General features: G+C 37.4%; 1 protein-coding gene across 1 annotated transcript in view; it reads left to right on the top strand.

Annotated features, from left to right (window-relative positions):
- The window catches only part of kiaa0825 (KIAA0825 ortholog), a 137,336-nt gene that overhangs the window by 53,485 nt on the left and 70,043 nt on the right, over positions 1–13,808 (top strand). The gene's annotated exons all lie outside the window — the stretch shown is intronic.

Raw genomic sequence — 13,808 nt, 5'->3', positions numbered from 1 at the left:
TTACGCTGCCGTCTTCAATATATTACCGATTTTGTGATGCGCTCCATGTCCTTTGTACACAGTCAGTTTGATCTGCCTTAAAGGGTTGGTTCACCCAATATGTCACTCATTTTCTCCTCACACTCTAGTAGACTAAGAGTTGGGGTTAATTTCAGAGTAATCTGTTATTTTAAGAGTTAAAGGCAAAAATGTAATCACATTGTAATGTAGTGATTGATCTTCAGTTGGCTTTGTCATCTTTTTTCGACCAAAATACCTCCATTTTGCTCGTCTGTAACATATCTCTTGTATTAAAGCCTAGACATGAGAAACTTGTGTGTAATTTAAGTTTTAGTGTTCTTTTTTGTTCTTTCTACACTCAAATTGCTCGCAATATTTTTTATTTTGAGTACTTCATGTCTGTTTAGGACTTTAGCCTAGCAGCTAGCTTAGCAGCATCCGCTAAAAACAACCTTAGTTGTTGCCACTAGATACGACTGGACTCCAAGAAGGAACATATTACTTCAAAAATAATCCCAACCCTTAGTTGAAAGGAGTCTGAGTAGAAAATGAGTGAAGTTTAAATTTTGAAAATGAGTGTGTTTTCCATTACGAACAAACCCTCAACATCTTGTTTCACGTTTGCGGAAGAAACATTTTGAAACAAAGCTTGCTCTGAACGGATAGAATCTAGAATCTTTTCTTGGAAATACTTGCAACAACTACAGGACGGAATGTCCGTAACTGTGCATTGGTATTGATAAAATAGGTGGGGTTTGGTATTTGTTTATTTGAAGACTGTAGCAGTTTTAAACAGGTCTTTAACGTTTCCTGCATATTATGGTCAAAGTTCTTAATTAGCATGACAAGACTTCCCACTCCCACACAAGTCACCTTTTTTCTAACAAAATGTCTGTTGCTCATCTGAAATACACCAATTCTAAGAAGTTTGTCTTTTTGCTCGTGTCCCCCCTGCGACCCCTTTTAATGTGACCCCCTGAATGTGCGTTTGTTTGGACTACGATGAAAGTGGAAAATAAAAAGAGAATTCTACATAATTAACTCTAATCCTACGATATCAAGGGGATCTTCGACTCTATCATGTTCCTCATTAGCTTATTTTCGAGTGTCCAAAGAAGAAGACGTCATGGCGGATTTGGATAATGCCGTTGGTTCCGGGGTGAGACTAAGAAGTCCGTAAGTGACACACAAGCAGTTGGAAAACGTTATTCCAATCTACTCGAGCTGTTAATATCTTGATCGGATGAGAGACCTCCTCCTCCTCCTCCTCTTTTTAGATCCGCCTTTTCATCTCCGGACCCATAGAGGATACAACGATACTGTGCAATTTCTATATTTCATACTTTGCGAGACCACCTTGTTATGCTGGTATGTAAGGTTTTACGACTTTAAGTCACCTTGACTGACTTTCTATAGCCGAGCACCCATAATAATTCCCTTCCCCTACCTGTGCTGTGTGCGATAGCTCTGCGGCCCCATTGGCCATTGGCCCCCCTATATATTGTTACACTGGCAGGACAGTTATCTCGCCCAGGGTTTATATCACGTTCTAATGGAGCAAGGCTATGAGTTAAGGGCGGCAGGCTTTTACGCCGAGGCTGTTAAATCACTTCTCAGATGACTTCATTAGCAGAGCAGGACACTTGCTGAGACACTTGTGCCCGTGCGCACACACACATCGACACACACTTTCACCGAAGCTACCTTGACGCCGCCGTAGCATCGGGGGCCAGACAGAAGGTAGAGTGGATTTATACAGGTGTGTCCTTTGTCACCTGTCACTTTAGCTCCCTCAGCGCGACAGCTCATCCATCATCTGCAGATTGAGCTTTTCAGCAGAAAGCAGACTGATTAATACTAGCCCGGGACCCCCAGGGTTGACTGGCTGACCGGGTTGATTCATGACCGACTTTTGGGATGCAAAGATAACTTAAGGGTAGACTAACTTTATATTTCCTGATGTCTGGGGCCGACTTTATCATGTGTGTGTAATAGACTGACAACACTGAGACGATGGGACTTTTTTTTTTTTTTTGGACTAAAACATCCACAAGAATTAGAATCATCTCCATGTTTATGGCTGTTGCTTTAGACCAGGGGTCACCGACTTTTTTGTAACCGCAAGCTATTCCAAAAGCAATGTAGGACCTGAAGGGCTACCACTAATTTATTACACACTATATTGAAGTTACTTAATATATATTATTATTATTTATTATAGATTATATGCTTGTAATCAGAATCAGAATCTGAAAAACCTTTATTGCCAGCGTTATAAACACAACACATTTGTATTTGTAGTGGTGGCATTACAGAATATAGGAATGAAATAATACAAATTAAATAAAAAACAGATTCATAAAATACAATAAATGAACATACAATAAGAGACATTACCATAACATGCCAAAGATAATATATATATAAAAAAACACACTAGTCACATTAAGATTCTTCAATAATGACTAAGGGAGGTACAAGAAAGAAAAATACAACATCAAACATAATAAAGTTGTTATTGTATGGCTACTCCTTTGTTGTCTGTGGGTTAACTGGTTAAAAAAACAAAACAAACACAAACAAGGTTTTAAATTAAATTCTTATACGAGAAAGGTTGTGTATTGGCAATCTGGCGATATTATATGTATCACAAAACGGGGGCAATATGACCATATGTTGTGATATATTTTAATACTGTTAGAACACAAATATATTTGTAGTATTGTCCGAGTATTTGACTCTTGGCGTTGCAGAATTTACAGACCGCATGACTCCTGACAAAGTTGTGACTTTCATTTGTTTTTTAAATCATAATGTGGCCAAAAAATCTGCTGGATGGAGTTGACTGTATCCTCTCGTCCACGGTCCTCGCCGAGATCTCAAATAAATTGTCCCTTTTGCTGTGGAGGACGTAATGGTTGCTGCTGGAGGTTTAATTATAAAACAAAAATGAACAAATCCAGTGAATATTTGCATGTTAATTGTAAATATGTATATAAATAATTTTATTTTACACACAATATTGAACTATAAACCATAGAATAACTTTGCTCGACAAAATGCAACATTTCTGAGTGGAGTTTGTATGTTCTCTGAGTGGTGTGTGGGTTTACGCCGGGTACTCTGGTTTCCTCCCACCGTCCAAAAACACACAGAGGTTGAGTGGGAACTTTAAGAAATTGTCCGTAGGTGTAAGTGTTTGTGAATGGTTGTATGTCTTTCTTTGCTCTGCTATAGGTTGGAGTCCTGTCTTTATACTTCCTGTCAGTAATGTTAACCAAATATCTTTGACATGCACGTACATAGAATAAATTTAAGTTATTTTTAGCCTTATATACGAAATTTATTTCTTTATGTCTGTACTTTTTTTTTCAAGAATTCTTGATAGTAAAGCTTGTGGAAGAGAAAACCTCACAAAGTTGAAGGAAAAACTCTTGAAAGACTTCCTTTACATAGATTTATTCCCCACTTACATTCACATTTGGTGCCTTCGCTTCATCAAAGGCATTTTTGTATTCATGTTAAGCTAGTTTGAATGCTAGCATTGACCCATGCCTTCATGTATTAACCCTCTGTCTTTCAAGTGGCTTCCATTTGAAGTGACAAAAAAACTTAATCGTGGTGGAAAAAAAAATGATAGATTCACATATGAATCAAAGTTCAACAATATATTTTTATGAATAACTTGAAAAGATGTTGGAATTTAAAAGATAATTTTTGCCTTTGCTCAAAGAAGCCACACGGTCGACTGCGTACATGACCGACCTCTGCCAAGGTGACTTTTTTTTAGGGCAGGTGTTCTTGTTAGTGTCGACATGTGAAAAGGTCGCGTCACCTGCTTGAAGAGAGAAAAGGCAAGACATGAGGAATGAAAGTACACGTGTCACAGGGCAGTACTTCCACTTCATCATAAGTACTTCACATCGCTCAAGGACACGGACGCGTTACGTCGACAATGCTGCCCTGATGAGGTTCACTTCCGAGCAACGGTAATGAAAAGTAACATTCTCTTCTCGTCGAATAAACTTTTCCTTCTATTGCTATTATATCTGCAATAATCGCTCCCTCTACAGTCTGCATTTTTTGGATACTTGTTTTTTAAAGGAAGTCGTATAAAAAGGGTCATTCTACAAAAACTTCTGAGTCTGATCCCTTTTTTATAAGCTTTTGAAAATGTGTCACGTTTTATTTGAAAGGGTCATAATTGTAACACAGTGCATGTCATTGTAAATATAAATCTGACACTTATTATTAAGAACATGGACTCATTTCTCCAGGTAATATCACTTTGAAACCACATTATTGTTACTTTCATTATCAAAATTATGCCCTTGAAATGACTTGTTTTCTATAGATAAAAGTTTAAAATTGTTGCTCTCTTTGGTAGCTCGATCTTTCCACACTTAAACATGTAATATGCAGGGAAACTGTTTGGGTTTTTATGCTTCCTGGCTTAGAAACATTTAACGCATAAAAGATTGGAGATATGTTATTTATTTATTTAGTTTTCAATACCAATTAAAATTGAAGGACAAATGAATAGTAATATGATGAACTGAATAATAATAACTGAATAATGTGCTCGCTAATTAACTAGCAATAACTATTTTTGTAATTTACCAACCAGTAAGACTTTGTATATTTCAAACAGTTATGCCCATAATTGATAGGCTACGTTTTTTTTTTGTTCTTAAATTTAAGGACCTTTTTACAGAATAAAATAATTGCTAGCTTTGCATGTACTAGCTGCTATAACTATATTAAACCACCCCGTAACACTTTTTAAAACAATAAGTATAGTTTAAGGCGTAAAACATAGTGAAGCTGTTATTTTATTTATTTTAGATTTTTCCTCAGTAAATTTAATTTAACAATTTATTTATTACACAATTTAATGCTTGCTAGGCTAGCTAGCTAATAAAACTACTAGCTGCAATAACTATATTTTACCACCCCGTAACACTTTTTAAAACGTTTAAGTTTTAGTTATAGGCGTAAAACCTAGTAAAGCTGTTTATTTTATTTCTTTATTTCTTTCTTCAGCAAACTAAATGTAACATTTTTTTTACTACCCAATGTGATGTTTGCTAGCTTACCTAGCTAATGAAAGTACTAGCTGCAATAACCATATTTTACCACCCCGTAACAGTATTTTGAATGTTAGAATAGTTTTAGGCGTAAAACATAGTGAAACTGTTATTTTATTTGTTTATTTTTTAACTCTAATGTGCAATTTACCACCCCGTAACACTTTGTATTTTGAAAGTTCGAAACATTGCAGGAAATTGAGTAGTAGTGTAGCTGAGATGTAATTTGAAAGACATTTTTAGAGTGAATGCTGTTACTTAGCTATTTAGCAACAGTATTTGCAGTATTTGAAAAGTGAAATTTACCATATTTTATATTTTGTTTATTTGTTTATTTTGAAATTGAGAATCAAAATTGTATAAATATCGAACAAAGTATGAACAGTTTTTTTCTATACTTTCATTAAATATCAAAGGTAACAATGAATCAAAAACACACTAAAATGTTAGACAGGTACTTGCATGATACATTTCAATTATGTAGTTTGCTAAAATAGGAACATAACATCAAATATTTATAGATTGTCTTAGCTAATCAAAAATACCACACTTGTTAGCTGATCAATTACTAACAGGGTTGACCCATAAACAGGTAATTCGGGGTCACTTCACAGTACATCGTACTGTAACTATAGCATTCAAAACCATTTCCTTGAAACGGTCTCATCGCCCGTTGTTACCTCCAGGTCCATAACAATAGCACTTTGTGGAAAAATGCCAGTCTGTGGCATTCTTTTGCTTGAGCGGCTCCTTAAATTGCGCCGATAGACACTTGTGCTTGCAGGAAGTGGGCAATTGCCATCTGTTCCTGGTTGCCGCCATATGCCGGGCCTTTTTCTCAGGGAATAAAATAAAAACAAATATGTCAGAATGTTCGTCTTTCTCCACAGACGCTGATCAACCTGGGGAGAAGCTGGATCTCAGTGCGTCTGGATTAATGGTTTTACTTTGTGCTTCAGGGAGTGAGGGACTGTGTTCATGCAGAGGTTTTTTGGGGGGCTGGGTTATGAGGGGGGGTGTGTATGTGTGCTTGTATGTGAATTCTGATAACATGCATACATTCACAGGTGCTGATCCAGTTACTGCACTAAATACCTGCTAATCAATTGTATATAACAGCCTAATTTCTCATCATACTGCTACTAATTCTTAGCTCACTGGTGATAAATGGAGCTTAAATACTCCCGAATGGAGCCTTGAACTAAAAACTGCTTTCAAATCAGACGATCTGTTTTGCTGCTTATCTGAACGACTTTTTTTCAGATTCATTTCTTCAACGGCTTGTTGACTCAGTGAGTGATGTTTCATAAAACCAACCCATGTCCTCTATATAAATTAATTTCAGTATCAGAGTCAGAATTAGAAAGCTTCTATTGCCCGTTTTTTTTTTTTTTGTGGTGGCAAATTTAAATTTAAATTTAAATGCATTTTAAATATAAACATTAATTGGGTAAAATACAGTACAGTACAGTAAAATCATGAAACCCCAGATATGAGAACAAATAAAAAAGGATTCTTGGCGAGGAAATAGCCATTTATTTTGTATTTATTTTTGCCAATCTACTTCCATTTCGTCACTATAGCCTGGGTACTTCAATCGGTAGAGCAAACAATTCTTGATCTCAAGGACATGGGTTCAAACCTTGAACTCAGCATTGTACATGTGTTTGATTATTATAGAGAGCGTATTGTGTTGCGACTGCAGTAGCAGACTGTGTACTCTACAGCAGGGGTGGGCAATTCAATTTCCTCTGGGGCCACAATATATACCGTGACTGTTTTGAGGGGCCGTCAATCCAAAGGAGAGGAGCGAAGAGATAAAATATGACAGATAAACTTTGAAAAAAAAAAAGCTCTACAGGGTTCTTTCTTCATCAGGTTAGGGCATTTTTTCTAGTTAACTGCAACTTATGTACCTACTTTGAAATTACCTATTATACTGCGTTACACATCTTAAGATTTCAAACATTTATTGACACTTCAAAGCGCAGAATAGCTTTTCCAAGAAAAAAGAAGACTCAAGAACAATTAAAGTGAAACAAAAGGTACCTTGAATTTTCTTTAAATTCAGTGTAAGTGACGAAATGGAAGTAGATTGTAAGAGTTTAATTAAATAAATGGGTATTTTGTGGACAATAAGTAGTTTAATGTGAATCAATTTTCATGGCCATAAATTAAAGTGAAAAAACAAACGGAATCTTGAATCGTTTATGTGACTTAAACGTTGATGCTTCTATTCTGGGAACATGCTAGTCCTGAAGGCATTAAAGAACACAGAGGAGCTTCAAGGTTAGCTCCGACTGACATGTCACGGTGGTTGCTGCCAAAAGAAACAAAAACAAGAAGAGGCACTCTCAAGCCCTCATCAACCAATCCATCTTGCAAGGCCACAAAAAAAAAAAAAAAAAAGCAAAATTCAAAAGACTTGTCACTTTTAAAAATTGGGAGAGTGTGATGTGTCATTGATGAAGGGCTTATTTCTTTATTTTCCCGCCAAACCTCTTGTGTGTGCATTCCTGCGCTGACTGACAGATAAGGATGGGACTTTATGTTGGTTGAGAAAGAAACACATCCACTGTTTGTCTGCTTAAAAAACAAAAAAAAAAAAGTGTGTTTTGTATACGCCAGCCGGGTACACAACTGTCAAGTGGAGGCTTCCATTAGGCAGGTGTCTGTGTTGTTGTGTAACACGTTGTGTACTTTCCTTGTAAAGGATTGTGTGTGTGTGTGTGTGTGTGTGCACGGCTTTCGACTCCGGCGTGATATTTGGAGGTTTGTTCCAAAGGCGAATAAATCAGTGATGCCTGGGATAAGGCCGTGGCCCCTCCTCAAACTGCACAGACAAGCTGAGAGGCTCATTAATCAAACGGCCAGTCACAGATGTGATGGCTTCCACACAAACCGCTAGCAGACTGTGAAAGTCACATCCAACTGAGTCGACTGTCAGCGAGGCAGGCAGGACGGGCCGCACTTCTCCTCACTCTGACGCTGTTTTTTTTTTTTTGAGCTGCTGTCGCACTTGTAAGCCTCTTTTTTAAAACTTGAATCGAAAGGTTTCCACCTGTGGATGTGAAGCGTCGTTGTCGAGGCTTGAAATCATTATTTTTAAGTTTCTAATCAATGATCAATGATCCTGTCCCTGAGCACCTCACCCATGCACTCAGTTAAACACAGGAATCAGTCGATCAAAGTATACTTTTTGAAAAATGCAGTGAAACATCAGGAAGTTAAAGCGGCACTATGTAACATTTTTTGTTGTCCATATTTTTTCAAGATGAATTTGCGCACTTGAACTCACTGGCTATTATTTTAACAGAGCTAATCTTCTACGCAACCTTTCCTGAGTGACTGACCTGATAGCAAAGTGTCCACCGAACTGCTTTACGGGAACGGTTGCATTTATTTATTAAGTGGTTCCCAACCCCTGGTCTAAGAACCAGTACTGTTCCGTCAGGCATTTGATACAAAGCCGCACAGAAAGAAAGAAAAAATATGTTATATTTATTATAACTGCCTAAAAGGTCTTTGAATAATAAATAGAAAACTCATTTTCTCTGAAATAACATGAGTGTTATACTCTTGACTAATGAAAATGAGTAAAACACGTACTATAGAAACACATCTTCTATTGCAGTCCTCATTCAATACATATAATACTTAAATATGCTCACACATTGGCACAAAGTCTCTAAAAGCTAGCAGTCGCACACATACAGAACACCATCGTCGACATACTACTAAACATACATTGATGCAAATACAGAAACATTCTGGAGCTCTTGCTGATTCAGAGTTTTGGTGAAATGTTTTTCCTGCACTTGTTGGTAGTTTTTTTGTATTTTTACTTTTGATCCGTGAATATAATCCTGACGTTCAACCGGTCCGCAATGAAAAAAGGTAAGGGACCCATGACTGAAGTACTGAAGAAAAAAGCTAAAACAAGAGCCGAGTGTAGTCCGACAGTGCTGGACACACTTTAGTTTTCAAGACAAGCTAATCCCACAAAAACAATGACCCATAGTGCTGCTTTAAGTTGTTAAATCAAAATAACAGACTGTTTTTAAACCACGTGGCTTATGTTTTCACTTTCAATAAGATGATATGTGCTGGAAAAAAAACGATGTCTGATGACTGAAGAACGTCATTTCCTGGTGATGGTCATCGATGATTCTTATGTAACGTCTTTGCCAAGACATGATGAGACAATTGCCTTAAAACCTAAATCAGATTAAATATGGCAATTGATTAATCTGCATGAATGTGTTAAGAACATCATATGCTCATATTGAAGCCTACATTTTAATTTTTTTTTTTTTTTGTCTTTCAGAAGAATTGATTGTGGAATTCATATTAATGAAATATTTTATGGACTTTTGTTATTTTTGTAGATTGCAAGAAGTCACCAAATGAACAATAGATAGATTATTGGTAGAATTGTAAGATTAAGAATAAGAAAACAAGTAGATCCAAGTGTTTCACAAATATACATAAATTGTTCAGAAAAATCCCATATTTGTCTTGAAGGCACCTCAGATTGACCTTAGTAGGTTTCATATGGATGTTTTTAAATCTTGCAATCATATGTTTTCTTCAAGTTCAACAATCTTTAAAGCAATATTGTTTTCACGATGATGCTAAATAATCCCGTTTAACTGATCGAACCGGTTTGCTGTTTCACCAAAACTACCTCAGATGAACTGGGAGTGGGTTCAAAAACGGTGGATTTGTTTGACGCCTCTGCCACGTTTCCTGCTGATTAGCTCCGTCGACTTTTTTTTTGCCGACAGCAGCATTCTATTGTCATGAGCCAGCCTGTGACCGTCTGTTCTAGGCCACCATCGCATTCTGTCTCGGAAAAATATCATTTGACCTTTTCCTGTTTTCATGGAGTCCTGACCGCGCTGACCCATGATGTAATGATTTGATATTGTCATTGCGGTCAAGATAATAGGATCATATAAAATATATTTTTGACACAATTTTAACATTTATTTTAACTTAATTTATTGCTTTCTTGAATTGAGTGTTTATAAAGAAGTAACTGAGAATTAAACCTACTATTCACAAAAGGTGGTACTACTGTATATTAGCAATACATATACAATATGGCATTACCTTTTAAACCTAAATATAATGAGTATAAAACACTGTGAGTACAAGCAGATGTGTTAGTTGTCTGAGTGCCTGTCTATTCTGGAATTACAAGACATTTATATTATTTAAGTCTAAAATAATAATAATATAATAATAAGTAGAATTCTGAGAAATAAATGTGTTGATAAGATCCTTAGCAAAATATGTTTATACGTTTGAGGGTTGAGTGTTAAGTTGGGGAAACTATTAAGAAGTTTTGTCATATGAAACCTGACTAAACCTATGAAGTCATACTTTCCAGATATTTTATAGTTTGCAATTTAAAAAAATGTATTTACTAAACTGTGTTTGTTCACTCCAATTGATTTCCTTCGACATTAGTTACTGGAAGTCTCCGTATTATTGTTGACGTCCATAATATCTGTTCTTTATCTTAACTTAAACATAAGCATACTTCTAGGACAGAATGTCAACGTGGACATCTATGTACTTTAGATTTTTCCTACAATCCGACAGGCCATATAAAATACCTTAGCGGGTCAAATGAGTTCATGTGATGTAGAAGTTCCTGGGCTCCAAAAACATCAACCCAATCTGCATTAAATTTTGGCTCACACACAAATATAGTCAATCCACACTATCATAGTTTTGGATTTTCTAAATGTACTTCTACTCTGATACTGGTACATGGTTAACGTCTCCATCTTATCTGCTCTTACGTGATGTTCCGTGTCGGCGATGGTGAGCTTGAGCACTACATTATGAGGTCGTATCCCGTTGCCAGACTCATTAGACCGACAGCGGCGCCCGGGCCGCCCCAGCCAATCGCTGCTTTACGCTCAGCTTTGCCATTTGCATGTGGTCCAGGAAGAGATAATTAGAGGAATCTCTGCCTGTCACTGTTAATCTGGGACTTAGTGAAAGGCTGTGACGCCGACATGGTGATGGACTGACACACACTTTGCTCGCAGACACATGCGCCGCCACACACTCTGGCAGAGGAGAGGAAGCCTTCACACACACACACACACTCGCGTTTCCGACCTAAACTCGTACGTAGTCACGGTGAATCTGTTCCGCATTGACCACGCGTCATATACGGTCGAAGATCCCCTCCGTTTATAGATGTTGACTCGGAGGATGTTTACATTATTCTGTGTTGTTGACACAAGTTTTAGATCACTGTTCAGATAGACTGTGCTTGTTTCTTCCCAAACAGACAGAATGCTCTGTAAGCCTTTTGAACAAGCCCAGCTGTCAGCCTTATCTCTGCACACACACACACACACACACACACTCGACTCACACACATTTAAAACGCACAAACTCTCGCTCCTCTGATTGGCAGCCCTCCTGTTCTACCACAGTTTCATCTGATTTATCAAATCAATTCCGCTCGGCGAGTTAAGTGTTCAACATGTGACAATTAAAACTCTCCAGGTAATTACGGAGCTGGTTTGACAGCAAATAGCGGATTTAATATCGAGGTGCATTTTTTGATGTGTTTTTCTATCAAACGCGATGAGGTACATCTGTTGATGTTGAAGTCTTGAATAAACCACACGATAAGTGAAGCATCAATGGTCCTGGCAGAGTTGCTTCCAAACTATCAAAACCTTAAATAAGCATCTTGCATTTGACAGAACGACAATACATGTTAGCAACTATTTTTAATTGTTATTGAATGGTTTGGCTCGTTCTCACCTGTTGTGAAGGGGGGCTGAAGCCTATCCCAGTTTCATCGGGTGCGAGGCGAAGGACACCCTGGACAGGGTGCTATCAAAGGACACACAACCATTCACCCACACACACACACACACACACACACACTCATACCTATGAAAAAATTCCCCAAGTTCCCAAACAACCTCTGTATGTTTTTGGACTGCGAGAGGAAACTGGAGTGCCCGGAGTAAACCCAAACAGAAAGGTCGCAGGTTGGCTCCCTCCCGACAGAAGTGAACCGGCAACCTTCTTGCCAGTTTTTCATAATAGTTATCAGTTAACATTTCTCATGTGCGTCTCTGTCCAGACTTTTCAATATGGTCCCAAATTTGTTAAAGTGATATTTTGATTATATATATATATATATATATATGATTTTTTAATTTTTTGGGTATATGCTTACTTAAGATATTTATTTAGGTTTTCTTTCCCACAGTGACAAGTGTTTTAAGGAGGATGGATTGTTTTGGTAACATGGAATTGGTAAGTTGGTCAACTGGACTTTGTAGCGCTCTAGGAAGACGCTTCGTCTTTAATCGGAGAGGTTTCTCGACTTTAACTTTAAATTATTTTATCGCTTTTGCAAATTTTAGAGTAGATTAAGAGATAAGTTTCTTAAACAATGTGTAGTTTAGTAGTCAAGAAAGATGACGTACTGCAGTGGAAACAACACTTTAGCTAATATCAACTGTTGTTATGACTAGTTCTGAATACTATGATTTAACCAAAACTTTCTATGAATTTGACTTAATCTTCCTTTCAAAAGTCACGTATTTTTGCTCACCTTTGGACCTGCATCTTCCGAGACGTATCATGGTTCATGTTTTTTTCGCGTCCTTTGATGAAAGAGTAGGCTTTCAACTTGTTGGCTAGAAGGCCTCTCACCTCACGCCTACCATGTGGTCACGGCAAAAGTGAGGATACACTTATCTGGCTTCTGTGATGTCCACGCTTGAAAGCTTTTGCTGATGTTAAAATAGTGTGTGTGTGTACGTTGGTGTTTCCACTCGGACATGATGAAAGACTGTAACAGGAAGAATATAATCGCAATTTAAAAGCTACATAAAAAATAAATAAAACGTTAATATCTTCTTTGCAAATGATCACTTGTGTTTCTTGTAGCATTTCAGCTGTTTCTCGTTTTTTTGTATTCAGCTCGTTCCTGCATGTCAGAGCTGGCCTTGATGATGTGACAGCTTACACTGTTGTCCAAAGTTGGTTTTGACAGAGTACGAGGAAAAAGAAAGATGAAACAATACGGCTCTAGAACTTTCTGGTTATGTGAATATGCTTGAGAGAAATCAATTCATATTCTTTAAAAAAAGAAGAAGCATCTTTGTGTTGTAGCCTCTCTTTGTCATGATCTTTGGAAGTGATTGAATTTGCCACTGGAGACGTTCAGTGTAGTTGATGGATTTATTTATTTATTTCCGACTGGTAACCTTGCTTCCAGGAAACATCCTTTTTGCATGTTTTCCTTCCTCCGTCAAACCTTCCCTTTTACAGTCGATAACAAAGGGTGGGATTATTTGACGTATGGCGAAGGCAACATGTTGTCTATGAAAATGCCAACGACAATCAAAAAGGATGGACGTTTATATTACCGCCATGGTTCCCCTGCCCCTGTCTCCTCCTATTTAGGATCCGATCACTCCGTCTGTTTTTGGTAATCTGTTGTCTTGTGGCGTTGGTTTCAAATCATGTCGCCGGTGATCCGGCATTCCTGATGTCACGTCGTTCCATCACCCAAGAAATAGATTTTGTGATCAAGATACAACAAGTTTCTTGACTCAGAACCAGCTCGATTTATGTATTTTTGAAGTAAGTAAGAAAGTAATTTTTATTTGTATAGCGCTTTTCCAGACCAGGGTCACAAAGCGCTTAAACAATCAAAACAATATT

Source organism: Callionymus lyra, chromosome 1 (assembly GCF_982586985.1).
Source record: "Callionymus lyra chromosome 1, fCalLyr1.hap1.1, whole genome shotgun sequence".
Classification (NCBI taxonomy): domain Eukaryota; kingdom Metazoa; phylum Chordata; class Actinopteri; order Syngnathiformes; family Callionymidae; genus Callionymus; species Callionymus lyra.
Note: the sequence above shows the minus strand (reverse complement) of the source record. Positions and strands in the feature narration are given on the sequence as shown.